This window comes from Cynocephalus volans, chromosome 16, assembly GCF_027409185.1.
Source record: "Cynocephalus volans isolate mCynVol1 chromosome 16, mCynVol1.pri, whole genome shotgun sequence".
Classification (NCBI taxonomy): Eukaryota; Metazoa; Chordata; class Mammalia; order Dermoptera; family Cynocephalidae; genus Cynocephalus; species Cynocephalus volans.
In genome coordinates this window covers 6,493,944-6,511,678 of record NC_084475.1, presented here as the reverse complement: position 1 = coordinate 6,511,678, position 17,735 = coordinate 6,493,944, and the positions used below count along the sequence as shown (strand labels likewise).

Genomic DNA, 17,735 nt, shown 5'->3' with positions numbered 1-17,735 from the left:
CTGCTTCTGTAACTTCTAGGAAATTGAGAGGGCTCAGGGGGCTTTTCTGGCCTTAATTCTGCAGGCCGTCCCCAAATTGACTTACTCTCCTTCCCCTGCTTCCTCTCTCTCAAAATCACTTACCAGGACTTGAAATTCTATTATATTTATAAGTTATTTGCATATTACATATCTATAGCCTTTTGAGAGCTGGGACAGTTGGTCTGTTTCATAATGGTGGCCATGTGAGGAGAGGCCAGAGGGCCCAGAAGCACAGCTGGGACATCATATAAATAAAAGGAAGCTCTGGGGTGCAGTGCCCCAGACCAGTGCGGTACCCGCTCCTTGCTCAGCCCGAGCAGAACCGTTCTAACAGCTCCTACGACGCATGTGCCCTGAGCAATGTGGCCCACCCTTCATTTATGACATTACTGTCACTGACAACCTTTACTAGGCTCCAGCGACACAAGGGTGAGCCTTGTCCCACAATCATGGGGCTCAAGCCTCCCTGCCCCCTGCAGAGGTGACAGTCACCTCCCTCCCGCTGGAACAGCCCCTCACATTCTCAGCGAGGCAGGACTTGGGTCGCAGACCTGGGTGGCCCTGGGCCTCCAGCAGCCCATCGGGGTGGGGTCTGCAGGGCATCCACGGGAGCCACAGGGCCTCTCCTCTCGGGACATTCCGAAGTGCTGCTGTGCTTCTGACAGCCCGGACTCCTCTTCCACGCTGAGCCCTGCGAGCTCTTCCCCTCGGCCGACTGCTTCCAAGGAAAGCACCTGACCTGCAAAGTGAGCGCCAGTCAGGGCTGCGGGCAGAACACACATGGCTACTTATTCCAGAATATTGCCATTCCTGCCAACTCTCTGTGTCCTTGGTCCCACGTTTGATAATTAGGTCACCACTCTACTAGGTAGGGGCTACCACGGAACCAGCGATGACCCCAACATTTCTGTAGATGGCCTTGGGGGACGGGCAATTCGGTCTGCGCAAGAGTTTGAATGACAGTGAACAGCCCTCTACGTTGGCACAGGAAGACTCCCCCACCCCCGGGCTCGACACAGCCATTAATCTAGAAGCAACAACCCCGCTTCTCAGAGGCCTCTCACATGCACGCCTGGAGAAGGCACTCAGGAAGTTAACGTCAGCAGGTTAAGTAGCTGCCTTGAAACGCTGCTGTGACTGGCACCCTGCTGACCTCCCTCACCCCTCCTTACAGTCTGTTTTATTTCTCCTTCACTGTCTGGCACAACCCCCAGCACGGAAGCTCCAGGAACCGGCTTCACCTTCCTACTCCCGGCCTCGCGCGCGGCCTGGCACGTAAGTGCTAGTTTGACAGGGAGCTGGTTCCGAGCTCCTCCTCGTCTAGGGGTGGGTCCGTTGTCGCGATCAGGTCTCTGAAATCGGTGTTATTTCCCTCCTTTCACGGTTCACAGGGAGCTGCGCTTCTTAAACTCCGAGGTTTCCTTGACTGCTTTCATTTAGATTGAATTAAAATAATTATTTTACATGGAAAAACTCCAAACACATTTTCAGGGCAACACTTGATCTTCTTCCAAGGACGGACGCAGCGTGTGGGTGTCGCGGGCGGCGCGATCGCAGTGCTCTGCGCGCTGTCACTCGCCTGGTCCTCGGCGCCACCTTCCGGGGACGCGGGCGCCGCCCGGCCGCAAGGAGGCGGAGGAGGGGGACCGGGACCCTCGCCACCCTCGTGGGCTCTGCCACCGCCTCCGGGCGGGCAGCGCGAGGGCCAGCGACGTGCCTCGGGGCGCTCGGGTTCGGGGACAGCGCGGGGCTCCCCGAGGCGGCGCGGGAAGGGACTTGCACGCCCGTTCGGTAACGTGTCGCTTCAGCGTTGGGGGCTGGGAGAGGGGACGAGAGTCCTTAACGGTTTTTTAAAAAAGAAGCTCGGGGCAGGGTGGAAGCGGGTGTGGGAAGCCGTTTGGGGCGAGGGTCGCTCGCGTGTGTGCCGGTGGGGCCGGGCCACCAGCAGGCTGGGGACAGTGGTGGAAGAATCGGGGTCGCCGAGCTCGGCCTGATCTTGCATTTGAGAAGGAATCTGGTAATAAGAGTGCAGCCGTCGCGGTTCCTGCAGCGTCCACCGCATTACCCTCGTGGCGGCACTTTGGGACCTGCGCGGGTCGCCTGGCTGGGGAGCGGTCAGGCAGCGCCGGGCTCCCGGGGCTCCACGCTGAGGCCGGAGCCGGGAAAGGGAAAAGGAGCCGTTTTCTACGGTGACAGCGGCGGGAGCAGGTCCTGCGGGGCGGCCAGACAGCTGGAGAGATGAACCGAAACGGTGGAAATCTGAGTCTCTTCCATGATATGGAAACAAAACCAAAAACAGCCAGTTGAGTCCAAAAGGGGGGAAACAGTACAATTAATAGCTCAGGGTAGTGAACAAATAAAATTCAGTTGGGGGAGGGAAAGGGAGACTAGATCTAGGTACAGTTTAATTCTAAGGCCAAACGCCCGTCTAATGGCTTGTTTTGACTCCGGCCTTCCAGAGGGTAGGAGAGTAGACCCCGAAGAAGCCCCTTTGTTGCATCCCGGAGAGAGAGGGGCTTTTTGGTGAAGGGGACCCGGGATGTTTAAAATGGAGACAACGGCCTCCAAATGCAGTTGTCTTGGGGGCCTTCCATTGTGAGACGCCCCAGCTGCCCAGACCCGGCACCTCCGCAGGTGTGACCTGCCCCTGCAGCACCGTGTAGCAGTGACAGCCTTGGCACTCACTGGCCAAGGGGAGCGGGTGCTTCTGCTGTCTGCCAGTGTCTGGTCTGGGAGAGAACTGAAACTGGGGGTCCTGAGGAGAGACTGGGCTTTGTGGCCTATGCATACCCCCCTCTTGTGCCAACCCCACTCAGGCACTCCCGTCATTTGACGATCTGCTGGGGGAAGGCCCTGACGGATCTCTCCCTCTCCTCTCTTTTGCCATGGGTGGAAGTGAAGGACAGTAGGGAAGACAGCTGAAGCCTTAACTGGCTTTGGCAGGAGAAGCGCAGGGAACGCCGCCGTCTCATGTCTGGCGTACTAGATCCATGAGGAAGGGGGTGGTAGGGGGAGTATCTCAGCAAAAGCACAGGTGGTCACTGACTGTGCACGATCCTGAGTCTTCCTGGCTCCTGAGCTCTCCTGTGTAGTCAGAATCATCACTATCAGGATGTGTTCCCCACCCCTCCACCCTCTGCTGCCCCAATTTCAGACCCGGGAGGATCCATTGAGTTGGACAGGACAGGACAGGCCAGTAAGGCCAAGGGCCAGAAACTCCTTATAAAGTGTCTATGGGGCAGACACCCAACGTGGAGAATGTTCTGTTGATACTTTGGTGTGACTTACAGGTAGCCCAGCCTGATCTAGGGATAGGAGCCTGGCTTTGAGTAGCACAGGTGTCTGGAGCCTGGGCTGAACCAGCAGCCTGGAGAATTCTGCTCAGACAGCTGCAGGCGTTCATGTAAACCTCAAATGACCAGAAAATGGGGATTTCAGGAGGAACACAGGCTTTGACACTTTGCTGCCTGGCCAAGTTAGAGTGAACACTATGAGGACTTTCCTCTGATAAAAAGGGTCTGCTCCTAACTGTGACTGGGGCAAGAGCAGGGTGACTCAAGAGTTACATTTCCTGAATTTGCTGAAAAAGGAAAGCCTTAGTGGGGAAGCTTCGTAAGATTTTCTGTCAAAAAAAAAAAAAAAGGACAGTGAAGACGTGTCCGTGCACTCACATGCATGTCTGGGCCCCCCAGCCCCTGACTTATACACCCGTATGTACGTATGCACACTCGGGCACATGTGCATGAGTGTATGTTCAGGCAAGCAGGCACACGCAAAGGCAGGAGGAGCCAGCCTCAAGGACAACAGCAAGTGTGATCGGGGTCCTGGGAAGGGGTGCAGAGCGAGAAATCGCATTTGTGGCCCATCTTGGTCCTCCCCAAAGCCTAAGGCAGTGTGTTTACTGAGCTGCCTTATATAAACCTTGGGTGGGGGTGGGGATTCTGAGTTACATAAGATAAGAGAGAATGAGGCACAGTGCTCAAGGGGAAGGGTGAGACTGGGTCAGAATCCTGAGCCTTGGGCATCCGGGTCGAGGATGGAGAAGGGGCCTCGTTCTTGAAAGCCCTCCCCACCCACAACCCTTGGGCAGCAAGAGCTCTTCCTATGAGACCATCGCTCCCATGCCGTGACTGACGTGTGTGAAGTATAGCCAGCACCGTGCCTGGCATTTTTTTTTTTTTTAGAAGATGACGGGTAAGGGGATCCCAACCCTTGACTTGGTGTTGTCAGCACCACATTCTCCCAAGTGAGCCAACCAGCTATATATAGGGATCTGAACCTGTGGCCTTGGTGTTATCAGCACCACACTCTCCCGAGTGAGACACGGGCTGGCCCAGTGCCTGGCATTTTTGTTGTTGGGTTTTTTTTTCTATTTTTTAATTTTAATTTTATTTTTTGTCTTTTATTTATTTTTTAAATTTTAGTGCCTGGCATTTAATAGACACTCAGTAAAGACAATTATTATGATTATTGTTAGTTTTGTTTATTGTATGAACTCTTCCCCAGAACCAAAACATATCTGGTTCTCTGACATGGGATCCCTGGACAGAAAAATAGTCATTCCTATTTGCAAAACATTTTGTAGTTTTCAAAGCTCTTTCATAAGCAGGATAAAAATTAAGTATCAAATGCCTAATGTGCCAAGCACTGAGCTCCCACCCTCGTGAGGAAGGGTTTGTTGCTACTCCCATTTTGCAGGTGAGGAAACTGAGGCTCAAAGAGGTTGCCTGGGTCATGCAGCTAGGAAGGGGCAGAGCTAGTCCTGCCAGCGTGACTCGGGTCTTCACTCTACATGATCCCCTTTGCTCCCCACCACACCTTGGTGAGTAAGAGGAGCAGAGATTCCCCTAGTTTCCTGTTTAGAGGAGAGGAAACTAAGGTTCAGTTTAATGCCCAAGTTCATGCATCGAACCAGTGTCTGTTGGGAACCTACTGTGGGCCGGGTACTGTGCCAAGCATTGGGTAAGCAGGGGCATGGCAGAGCTAGAGTCCAGCCCCAGCCCTCAGCCCCTGAGTCCCAGGAACACACTTTGCTCCTCAGAGCCACTAGTCCTGGGGTGCAGGTGGCTGGTTCCATGCGTCTCAGGGACCAGATCAAACCCTCCACACCCTGTCCTCAGAGTCAGGGATCATTCTTCTGGGGCCAGGTGTGCCCTCACCAGCAAGATATCTCCTGGAACGGGGGAAGGGAGTAGAGGGCACCCACCTCTTGCTGGTCCGAGCCAAATTCACAGAGGGGTGCTGGGCCATGGCTGCTGAGTCATCCTCCCCAGGCCCCAGCTCAGCAGTGGACCAAGAGCAGCCTTGAGCACTAGGGGTGGTTTCAGGGGAAAGGATGAAGCGTGAGAAGTGGGTGCAGACAGAAGCGGCCCACATCCAGTATTCCAGTTTGGGGAAAAGGTATACATGTGTGTACACGCATGTACGCACATATTTAATACAAAGGACTCTCGTGGGATTTCTGAGTAGCGTCCCTTGAACACAGCTCATGATCCTCTCTTGTCAATCAAGATCACACCAGGCACATGGGGTGTCCAGAGTGTTGAACCCCAGCTGGGCAGGCAGGGAAGGTGTCTAGCCTCTGACATGGCAGCTGGGGGGAGTGCCCGGGGGCAGCACCTGCTCACCCTTGCAGCAATAGCTGTATTTCCTACACTTGGGATTCTGTGATATGTACAATCTAGTCCATGGGTAGAGAACACTAGATTTCAACAGTTTTCAACAACAAAAGCAACAGAGTTAGCAAACCCGAGAGCTCATAAGATTGTCATCTGGTTATGTGGTTACATAATGGCTCAAGGTTGCACCCTCAGCCAATGGGTGGCAGAGGTGACAAGCAAACCCAGGTCTAATGCACCAGCCAGTGCCAATATTTATTAGGTATGTCCTGTATGACTCCTGGTGCTGATGCAGAAGAGGTTGCTAAGATGAAGGCAACTCAGTCTCTGCCCTCAGGATGCTAATAGCATCAGTGCACAGGGGAGGTAGTTACACCGCCTTCTGTGCCTCAACTAGGACTTCTTTTTGGGTAGCCAGCACCAGCTGGTGGGGTGTAGGGCTTGGTGGGAACTTGCAGGCCAGCTCTACACCCGAGTTCCTCCTGGGGCTTGCTTTTCGGGGAATGCTGGGCAGAAAGCCCAGGATGTGGAACCTGCATGTTGACAATGGTGCTGCCAGATGGGCAGAGGCCAACACCCATCACTGAGAGGGTTAGGGTTGCCCGCAGGGTTCCTGACTGCAGTTGGAGTCCTCATCTCCCAGGTTCTCTCCCACTGCTGTCTTTGGGATCTTTTGCAGGAAGCATTTTCACACTCCAGGATGGAATCAGAAGTGATGGGGGAGATGGGGAAGCGGTAGGGTGGGGAGAAACCAACATTTACCGAATTCCATCTATAAACCAACGTTATTTAATCCTCGCAGCAACCTATGTGTTGGGGATTATTTCCATTTTACAGATGAGAAAGTGGAGGCTCAGAGAGGTTAATTACAGCCAGGCAATGGCTCGCCTAGGATGTGATCCCCGTGTGTCTGCCGCTGCAGCCTGTGTTTTTGCTCCACCATGCTGCCCATCAGCTGAGGGATGCGGAGTGAGAGAGCTGGTACCAGGGAGTGGGCAAGGGGGTCGGGAAAGGTAAAAGAGCCTCTCTTACAATGAGGCCTCATACCATCCTATAAATCCCCACAGAGGGGGACCCATCTCAATGGTTTGCAATTATTCACCACCACGACTCATTATTTTTTGCCCCATAAACTATTCAATTCTTAACTATTACATTTTGTTTGTCTACCAAACACACTCCCCGTGTTACAGAATAATGAAATTGTTTGCCATCTACAACTGCTAACCTCAGCTTCTGGCCATCAGGACAGAGCCTGGCCCCAGGCCAAAGCAGGGAAACCTGATGATTCTGTGGGTGTTTAGAGTCTCCGGGCTCAGGAAAGCAATTCTGGCCCCTCTGCAGGGTGGGGGTGGGGGTTGCATGCAGCCCTCTCACTAAAAATAGAGGAAACTGAGGCCCAGTGAGAGGGAATGATGCCACCAGCATTTGAACGGTGGCTGCCTCCTTTCTGGCTACTCTCGCTCCCTGGCCCTCCCCCTCCGTCCTGCTGAAACCAGCCAGCCTCCCTGTCTGGTTCTGAGCAGGCCCTACGGAGGGAAAAACAACAGTTATGCTCTGGCATCAGGACCAGGGAGGGAGGTGGGATCAATTTGGGGACTTGAGTCCTTTTCAGAAGGGCAGCCTTTTGCTGGGGCAGGGAGCCTTGGATCGTTAAGAAGGCTCTGGGCACCCGGGAAGGGGGTGAAGAGAAAGATCTGGAACAGGAAAAGGGACTCACCTTCTGGGGGGCCCATAGCTGTGGGGACCCCCGCCATCCAGCTAAGGCACCAGAGCAGGTCTGTGGTAGCTGCAGTGAGGGGCAGGTGTCAGCAATGATGCTTTCATGGAAAGGCCTCTGGTTAGAACAATGAGTTTCAACCTGGGCAGCTCATGAGAATTACCTGGAGGAGCTTGGAAGAGTCCCGCTGCCTGGGTTGCACATCAGACCAATGACATCCGGATCTCAGGGGTAGGAACAGGCTCCATAGAGGCCCTTTGTGTTCAGTGACAGCCGGACGGTGCTGATCACAAGACAGATGTCCCCGGTATTTTGGTCGCATGTAGCTCCTGCTTTCCACTTGTGTCCTGAAGTCTCTGTAACCATCATTGGGGGCGCTGGCATGGGAGGCAGGCAGAGGGAATGGAATGAGTGGAGACGTTACGATTGCACAGAACCAGCTGTGTGTGCAAGAGCACGTCAACCAAGTTCTCCGAGTCACAGTCTTCTCATCTGTAAAATGGGGATCAGAGAGCCCACCTCCCGCGTTTGCTGAGAGGATGTGATGAGATGATGCTCGACGAGCTTGGCTCAGGGCTCTGCCCTCGGCAGGTGCTGGCTCACTGGTTGTGGATGTTCAGATGGTGACTGTCTCTGCCCCAGTGGTGCCCATCAAGAGGGACACTCCGGGCAGGTCTTCAGGGTGGGAGTCACATGTTCAATGAGATGGAACAGCGAAGGAAGGCGGTGCTGCAAGATGGGTTGAGGGCATTTTCCCTCTAATGACTCAGAAACAGGAGGGGATGTTGAGGGGTGCCCACAGTGGCAGCACGCATCATCCCATAGTTCTGTACTGTCTGGGGAAGGAGAAGAAGAGGCTGGATGTGGAGTGGAGGGAGATGGGGGGTGGGCTTTGGAGGCCTCCTTCCCCTGTTCCTTACTCAGAGGTATTTGCTGAACACCTGACTTGTGCAGGGTGCTCTATGGGGCTTGTGAGGGCTGGGGAGAAGGAACATGCCACGTGCCCCAAGCTGAGGAAGACCTCCACCCCAAGCCCTGCCCCTGCCTGTGGCCCTGATCCTGTAAGAGCACCGCCCTGCCACCTTCCCAGCCACCCAGAGGGAAACCATGTCTGACTCTGCCCACTCCTTCAGCAAGTCTTGCAGATTCCACGTTCATGCTGTCTCCCCTCCTGTCCACCTCCCTGGCTTAAGCCCTTGAGATTTTTGCCCGGGATGTGCTAGAGCTTCCAATGGCCTCTTGGTCCCCCCACCCATCTATACTTCCCTCTTCCCTGATCCCTCCTTCACTGCCACCAAGACGATTTGCCCAGAACATAGATGGCATCACGTCACTCCCCTCCTGGGTAGCCTGCGATAGGTTTCTAGTGCCTACGGAACTAACTGTCCAAAGTCCTAAACCTCTTCACCAGCCCATGTCCCAGTGTTTCTCTCTGTGCTCTTGTCACTCAGCCCTCGTGATGTTCCCTAAAAACGCTGCAGAGCTCACTCTCCGTGCTTCTGCTCCTGTTACTCTGCTTCCCTCAAATGCTTCTCTTCCTCTCCTGTGCCCTTTGAGAACTACTCGTCCTCCAAGGTCAAGCTCAAGCACAACCTCATCCACCAAACAGAATTACGTTTGCTTCTCACACAGTCCTGCTACACAATCTTTGTATGTCTAGGTAACAACAACTAATGTTTATTGAGCCCTTCTCTGTGTTAGACTGTTCACGTATTAACTCTCCTAAGAGGTGGCTTCTATTATCCTCCTTATTTTGCACTTGAGGAAACTGAGACCCAGCAAAGTTAAGAGACTTGTCTGAGGTGGTATAGCCAGTAAGTGGCAGAGCTGGGATCCAAACCCGGGGAGACTGGTTTCTGAGCTCACGCTCTTAACGACCCAGCCACATGTCGCAGTGCATGGCATGTGCTCACTCTGCACTGTCACGGTTACTAGCGTCCACTTCTGCCTCGCCTACTACACGAGCTTGAGGACCAGAACTGTCTTCCCCGCGTATGTGTTTTCTGCAGCATCCAGCATGATTCAGTGCGGGAATGCCACCACCTGGTTGAAGACGCAGCCCTGCTTTCAAGGGGCTTCGTGCTCCATAGGGATCAGAGATATTTAATCCAATAAACAAAGCACGAGGAGCGTGAGCACTCACTTTAGTCAGATCCAAATAAAATTCCACGGGAATTATTCCCCTTTGAGGTTCCAAAAAGCGTACTTGTCATTTACAGAGGCTCCGTCACATGCCAGGAACAGTGTGAAGCACGTTTCATATTTCATCTCATAATCCTTTCTGATTCTTCTCATAACTCACATCTAATAATTCCTGCAAGACATGTTGTCATGTCCACTTAATGAAACAAGGTTCAAATGGCTTAGGTCACACTCCTCGGAAACCACAGCTGATAATTGACAGAACCAGAGTTCAAATCCAAGTCTGAGTTCAAAAGATATTTTGAAGGGGCATAGCCGGTACCTTTTACACTTTTCATTGAAATTTTGAAATGAAACTATGCCTTGATTTTTCTGTTTCATTACTGGGGATGCCAGTGGAATGTTTCTGTGGGCACTTCCTGCTTTGTTGCAGAATGTGACAGTGACTCATCAAACATGAAATAGCACTACTACTACCATGATGACAATAGAGAAGATGATGATAAACACTAAAAGCAGAGAGAGAGAGAGGGTTAGGTCAAGCTGGTGGACTGAATACTCATTCTAGCCAGCTCTACATCATCAAAAACATCACGACAGATATTCAAGAAAATCCACAGCATTGCCAGAAGACAGAAGGGTTGTCTTCATTGGACCAGAAACCATGATGGTTTCCTGGAAAATGGATGGCAGATTAGGTCACATTGAAGAGGGTGCCCACAGTCCACAGGTCAGGCAAGTGAGGTCTGCCGTAAAAGAAGGGAACAGCTCCAGGGGTGCCCAAAAGTGGGCTGCACTGGACAAGGGAAGCAAGAGGGGCACCCCTGGAGTACTGCAGAGGTTGTGATCAGAAGAACCAGACGCCTCTCTCCTTACCCCAGCAGTTCTTGTCAGTGCAGGTAACACCGAGGCTTTGCCATGGACAGGACACTAGGGAAGATACAGAAAAGGAGAGATTATTTGTGTCTGTGGTGAACTTAAGATGCACTGAGCTGTAAAATTAGGAGAGGTTTGCAATGGCAGTGAGAAGGCAGAGCTGCCCCAAAGACCACTCTGGGTCCTTTATGCCCTGGGCCCTGTCCAACCTAGAATGTGTCTTGTTATGCTCCTGGCTGCAGACTTGGATAATGAGATACTCTACTTCCAAAAATGTGATTTTATATTAATTTTTCTGGGATGTACCTATGGACAGTCACATTGTACTTACCAGAGGGTGGAAAAACTCCAATGAATTGCCATGGAGATGAAACCTGTAATGTGGTCGCCATGGTAACTAAATTGTCTCTGAAAGGCCACATCACCTTGAAGAAGTAAGAAGCTCCTGTCAAGAATGTGCAGTCAGAGGCCAGATCACAGACCTTCCCATCAGGGCCAGGTGCTCTTCCAGTTTCCTTTATTTCTCTTTTCTTTCTTTTCTTTTCTTGTCATCCCCAAGGGCAGGAGTTTTTAATTTCAGTGACCTTGGTTCAAACTCTGGCCATGCCCCTAATTAGCCATGGGGACCAAGTATCTGACGGCCTTGAAGAGGTGTGAGTAGTAGGCTCCTGGCCCCTGTCTCTGGCTCGCTGCTGACTAGCTGTGTGATCTTGGACAAGTCACTTCTCTATTTTCCTCCTGTGTGGACTGAGGAGGCTGGACTAGATGGTCTCTAAGATCATTCCGATATTTTTCTCTTTCTTTCATGACACTCTGCTTTGCTGGGCAACCAGCCTCCCACCTCCCGCCTCCCCAGTAATGGGTCGCCTGAGCTGTTCGTGGTGCTGAGTGGTTCGTGGTGACTGTTGGGCTCCTGGGCCAGTTTCCATTCTCAACATATTCTGACTGTTCTCAGGACTTTTAGAGACTGCTGCATTATGATCAGCTCCGTCAGAAGTCTCAGAACCTGTTTGCAGCTGGGCGGAGACTGCAGAGGGTGTTGGAGTTTGGACAGCACCGGAAGAGGAATCTGGAGATGTGTCTTAGCCTGGCTCTGACACTTGCTCTCAGTGGGTTTTTGATGAAGCCACACTTCCTCTGTGAACTTTCTTTTTCTCATCTGTGAAACCAGGGATGGTAACTAAGATGATCCCTAAGACCTGATGGACGCAGAAGAGTCTGGAACTTGCCTGGGCTAAGTGGGGGAGAGGAGAGCCCATAAAGACCCAGGTATTTCCCACCTGTCCCAAAGCACAGGATTCTCCAGTGGTGACTGTGATGGAGGTTGGGAGGAGGGACAAGGCACACTCCTTTGTCAGGAACATGTGTTCTTTTGTCTGGAGGAAAAGACAGGCAGTGAGCAATGTAGTATTTGCATTTTCTCCAATGACAACTGAACACTGAGGATGATTACTGCTTGTTATGAAATGTGTCAAAACTATAATCAAATCCCCAACTACATCATCTGCCCACTTATCTGATCATCTTTCTAGAATCCACTTCCCTCCTTAGTAGCACAGGATGAAAAAACTAAAAGGGGAAAGCTTAAAGAGAGGTCACACTAGAAGAGACACAGCATGGGACACATGGTGATTTGCTCTGGAATGTCTCGTGTTTTTCACTCTTCAACTCCCCCACCTGGCCACATAGTGCAGTGGTTGGGAGTGCAGAGTCCGTAATTAAGAAGCCCTTGATTCAAGCCCTGCTTCTGTTCCTTGTTAGCTGTGTGGCATTCTTTCCAAGCCTCAGTTTCCTCATTTGTAGAATGGGAGTTAGTTACACATACCTCTAAGTATTGTTGAAAGGATTAAATAACATCATTTATGAAAATGATTAGCCAGCACAGTGTCAAGCACAAGTTGAAAGTGATTGTTTTGGTTATCTACGGCTGCATAAAGAAACAACCCCCAAACTTTCTGGTTTGAAATGAAAACCATTTTATTATCTCTCATGATCCTGCAGGTTGACTGGGCTCAGCTTGGCAGTCCTTCTGCTGCACGTCTGCTGGAACTGCAGCCATCTAGAAGCCGACGGGCCCGAGTGTCCAAGTCTGGCCATTGGTGGGGAAAGCTGGGAGGCTGGGCTCAGGCAAGATGGCTGAATCTCTTTCCTCTCCTTGTAATCTCAAGGCATCTCCTTCTCCAGGTGGTTTCTCCACAGTCTAGACAGCAGGATAGCTGGACTTATTATGTGGAGGCTTTCTTCCCTAAAGCGCAGAGCAGAAGTTTTCAGGCCTTAAAAATTGGCCCAGAATCAGCATATTTTCTCTTCTGCCACATCCTATTTATTAAAATGAGTCACAAGGCCAGTTCAGATTCAATGTGGGAGGAGACTACACAGGGCATGAATACTGGGACGCATGGTTCATTGGTGGGGGGGGGTAATCTTTGGAAACCAATTCAACACTGATCAATAAATGTTTATATTATTGGAACTCCAAGTATGCTCCACTCCCTTATCCCTTTTTAAAAAATATCATCTTGTGTTGGAACAAGTATTTGTTAACTAAAAAGTATTTTGGAATCATGTGGTCACCACCCTAACCATAGTCCTGTAGGACAGAAGTCATGTATCTGTTTCTCCTATGTCACCCCTCAGGCCTAGGACAGGGCTCTGCATACAGCAGGTATGAAATAAAGGCTGCATATTTTGTTGGATGTTAATATTTCTATGCCAGCTTTATTTTTGGTTAATATTTTCTTTGTGTATTTTTTCTTCAACCTGTTTCTTACAAGTTTTCCACGTCATTATATTTTAGGTACATATTGTATAGCTAGATTTTTTTAAAAAATATATATATATATATTTTAAAGATGACCAGTAAGGGGATCTTAACCCTTGACTAGGTGTTGTCAGCACCACACTCTCCCAAGTGAGCCACGGGCCAGCCCTAAAAAATATAATCTTTTTACTGGTGTGTTTCATCCATTTTCATTTATTCTAATCACTAATATATTTTGATTTGTTTCTACCATCGTATTTGGTGCTTCTTGGGTTTTTGTTTTGTTTTCTTTTTAAAAGATGACTGGTAAGGGGATCTGAACCCTTGACTTGCTGTTTAATATCCTTGCTGTTAAAGTCTGAAATTAACCAGTATCTCCACCTTTATTCTGAACAAAACCAGGACTTTATTTTATTTTATTTTTAAAAGATGACTGGTAAGGGAATCTTAACCCTTGACTTGGTGTTGTCAGTACCACGCTCTCCCAAGTGAGCTAACCGGCCATCCCTATATAGGGATCTAACCCATGGCTTTGGTGTCACCAGCACCAACTGGCTGAGTGACCCTTGGCAAGTCACTCTCCCGTAGAAAGATGGGGTTGGTGGTCTCTAAGACCCCTTCCACCCTGCTTTTTCTTCATCCTGGGATTTGGAACTGAACAATTTTGATCTGATCAGCCCCATGTCTCAGCCCACCAAACTACCCCACCACGGCACAGAATGCTCCCCACAGAGACCAGTCTGGCCCTTCTCAGGCCACTGAGCAGGGTCCATGGCAGGTGAGACACCAAGGCAACCCCTATCCTGCCAGCCTTTGCTGCTTGGTGACATCAGACCCCTGCTCAGGAGTGTCTGAGCCCACACAGAGGTTTTTGAAGCTCACGTCTGTCCCCGAATGCTTCTGCAGACAGGCTTAATTAATAAGCTGCCTGTTGCAATTACTCTTCCATTGCCAATAGGTGCTATTTTAATTGGATCTTTCCCTGGGACAAGCGGGAAGGAAAAAGCAATTTGCAGTATGGGCTTTCGGCCCTGGCACTGAACGTACACTTAATGATTCCATTTTACCTCCCCTCCCTCTCCTTGTCCTTTTCTTTCCCCTCCTCTCCTCCCCTCCCTCCTGGCCCTTTCACTCCTCTCTGCTGCCTCCTCAGCCAGATGCATCTTCCCCACCCTACAAGGGGCAGAAGAGAGTGTGAGCCAGGGTCCCTTAGGGAGGAAAGAGGACCCAAGAATCCTGCTGAGGGTGACAGATGGGAAAGAGAAGTGACTCAGGGCTGCTACCAGCTCCTGTGGACTCTCAGAGACATTGAAAAGTACTGCCAAGGCAACAGCCGAGAAAAAGGACCGCAAGTTCCTACAATGTGAAAGTGACTTCTCATCTGCCTTCATCACACCACCTCCAGGAAGCCCTGTGGCATCCCTGTGGGATATGATTTCCTCTTCAATACGCACTGCTCACTACAATTCCGTCCAATATTTGTTAAGTGCCTACTGTGTGTAGAGGGGCAGGGGATGGAGGTGGGCAGAGAGCAGTGAGCCTGCTCTCAGGCACCCGAGGCTGACCCCAGCCCACCTCTCCAGCCTTTCTTCCCCCACCCACGCCCCACCCCAAGCCTGCGCTCCAGCCGCAGAATCCTCCTGTCCTGCCCAGAGCATTGCCCTCTGCTCACGCTGTTCCCTCTGCTGAGACCTCCCTCCTAGGCTCCTCCTAGTCAAGTCTGACTCATCTGAGATTCAGATTACAAGCCTTCCCCAGTGTCCCAGGGTGAGTAGATGCTACTTCTGCAGTGGCCCAAAGTACCTTGTACCTATGCTGACAGAGCTTGTGCATTCTACTGCTGTGAGCTGCTTTGTGTGTCTTCTCAGCTAGACGTGTGCGTTATTCAAGGGGAGTGTGGCAGATTGTACTTTCCAAAGACGGCTGCCCCCTTCTGTTTGTCCCATACTGCCTGCTCTTCTTTCAGTGTGTCCAACACTCTTCGCACTGAGAGGTAGCTAGAAGCCTGTGACTGCCACAGCCAAAGGAATATGGCAGAACGGTGCACCATAACATCAGAGGTTTGGTTATAAAAAGGATACAGATCCCACCTGGCTCTCTCCCTTGGGATGCTCATCCTTGGAATCCACCACCATGCTGTGAAGAAGCTTCCTGGAGAAGCTTCGTGTAGGTGTTCCAGTGGGTGGCCCCAGTCCAGGGCTCAGCCAACATCAGGTACCAGACTAGTTGATGAATCTTCAGATTACTCTCCTCCCCACCCTCGGAATCTTCCAGCTGAGGCCCCAGACAGCACAGAGCAGAGGCGAGCTATCCCAGCCATGCCCTGTCCCAAATCTTAGAATCCATGAGGTGTAACAACTTGAGTCTTGATGTTTTAGGTCCCCGTGTTTTGTGGTCATTTGTTATACAGCGCTAGATCCCTAGCGCAGGTGGGGCCTTGTTGAACCATGTTTGCACTCCAAAGCCTATAGTCCTGGATGAATGGACGTCAGCAGGCAACAATTCCTCTCTGGCCTGTCAATCATCACTCTCTCTTTCCTACATCCTCTCCCCATAGTTCCACTGCTCTCAGGGAGCCTAGGCAGTCCCAAGCCTGCCCCCGAAGACATCACTGAGTCTTAAATCAACCAGCCCTGCAGGCTGCCCCAGATGCACAAGTTCTTATTGCTTAGCTACTTGGAGTTGGGATTTCCAGACCTGCAGCCCAGAGCATCCTCATGGATCCACGTGCCTGATGGTTTTTGTCTTCACCACAGTTCTGTGAAGGAGGCCATTGTTATCATTCCCATATCACATATGAGGACAGTAAGGCTGACGGAGGAGAGAGTGAGTACTAATAAGTAATAAAGTGAGGATTTGAATTCAGGTCTTCCAATGCCAAACTCAATAATATGTCCACAACATTATAGCTCTTAACAATAAAGTCTAACTGGCAAATACTTGCAGTGCTTTTTTTTGGGATATCAGATCCTTGACTAATTTAGCCAGCTAAATAAAAAGGGATCAGACTCAGGTCTTAGGCAGTGCTAATTAACAACAACAAAATTTCAATTACCATTTTTTTAGGTCCCAGTCTGTGCAGTCAGCTCTTTGTACTCATTGCAGCGTTCACTGGCCACAGCCACCCTGTGAGATGGGCAATACCCATCCCTCTAAGGTAAGAGGGCAGAGGCTTGGGAGAGGTGATGGGACTTGCCCAAAGTCACACAACTAATAAGGGGCCAAGCTGATCTTCATACCCAGGCCTACCTGACTCCTTACGAAATCACTTCCATTCCCTGACAAGCTCTCAAATACAAGTACCACTATTTGTACAGGCACATGAATCGCCATTATGAAGTAGCTGTTATTATTCACATTATTCAGACAGGAAACTGAGGCTCAGGTGATTAAGACCAAAGTTAGGCTGCAAATAAGCAGTAAAAGGATCCTAAGCCATGTGTGCCATCCCCATCTCAAACACCATCTCACCACCGCCCCCCCATCATACTACACTGTATCTCAAAAGATCATGTCCAAGGTCCTTGGTGGTCAGGTCCTCCTGGGAGAGTAGAGTTTGTCCTCCACCCCACACCAGACTGACAGTTTCTCCTCTAGGTCTCATCAGCATGTCAACATCATGAGAATGAGCTGTGGGGAGCTCTTGGGTACGCAGCAGTGCCAGCCTCTGCCCCCTACACTTCTGCCAGTTGGTGGTTTCAACAGGTCTGGGGGTGGCGGGAGGGGAGTCCAGGTTTTTGGGTGCTCCTGGGAGACAATGGCAACCCAGACCCCAGGACACCCTCTCTCCTGCACACTTATACCCAAGAAGAGGCTGCCCCCCTTCCTGAGAAGCAGCTTCTGTGTCCACGGAATCCAGGATGTGTACAGGGATCCTTCCCCAGCCCTTCTGATTTCAGGATGACAGTGAAGGATCTCTACATCTGCATTCACACCAGGGCCTCCTGGCCTTGCCCCATCTCCCCATTTCCTGCTTCCCACTCAATACTTCCCTATTCTTTCCACAGGCCACCCCAAACCCAGCCTGCTGAGAATGGAGCTCACACTCCTCCCTGTAAACTGGCCCCCCTCCCCAGCTTCCCCAGAAACACCAGTCAGTACCATCCTCCGGTCTGCTCAAGGCCTCCCCCTCCAGCAAGCCACCTCCAACACTCCTGACCCTCTGGATCCGCTCTCGAACCTCTGAATGTAAGTCTCTGATATCTAACCCACTTGCTTGGCACCTAATTGCTGCCTTATGACATCTCTTATAATTATTAGGTGACTTTTTAATGTTAAAAGGGTGGGATTTTAACATAAAACTGCGCTTGAGATATTTTTTTTTTCCTTAAGAGAATGTCCTAGGTCTCCTACATCTTTAATTAAGTAGGTAACCTTATTTATTCTGAGGTGTCTTCTCATCCAAGGAGCTGGCCACAGCTACCATTCTGGAATTCAGCTCTGGGGGCTGCCTTCTGAGGGTCTCCCAGGGCACTTGGTCTGAGGTAAGAGAGGCCCCTTAGCCACAGGTGAAAAAAAGGAAATGGTTTCCTGGAAGAAGTCACCACAGACAGGGAATGTATGCTCACTCCATGCACATACCAACAAGAATCTGTAC

The 17,735-nt window shown here is 50.9% G+C and overlaps 1 long non-coding RNA gene across 2 annotated transcripts; it reads left to right on the top strand.

Annotated features, from left to right (window-relative positions):
* The first annotated feature begins 485 nt into the window (after positions 1-485).
* Positions 486-13,087, top strand: LOC134364823 (uncharacterized). 2 transcript variants are annotated; one of them, XR_010021889.1, is made up of 3 exons: positions 486-1,296; positions 11,333-11,646; positions 12,379-13,087. It is a non-coding gene; the product is annotated as an uncharacterized LOC134364823 (long non-coding RNA). The 2 variants fall into 2 exon arrangements; XR_010021888.1 differs by lacking the exon at positions 486-1,296 and adding an exon at positions 1,500-1,812.
* The last annotated feature ends 4,648 nt before the right edge of the window (positions 13,088-17,735 follow it).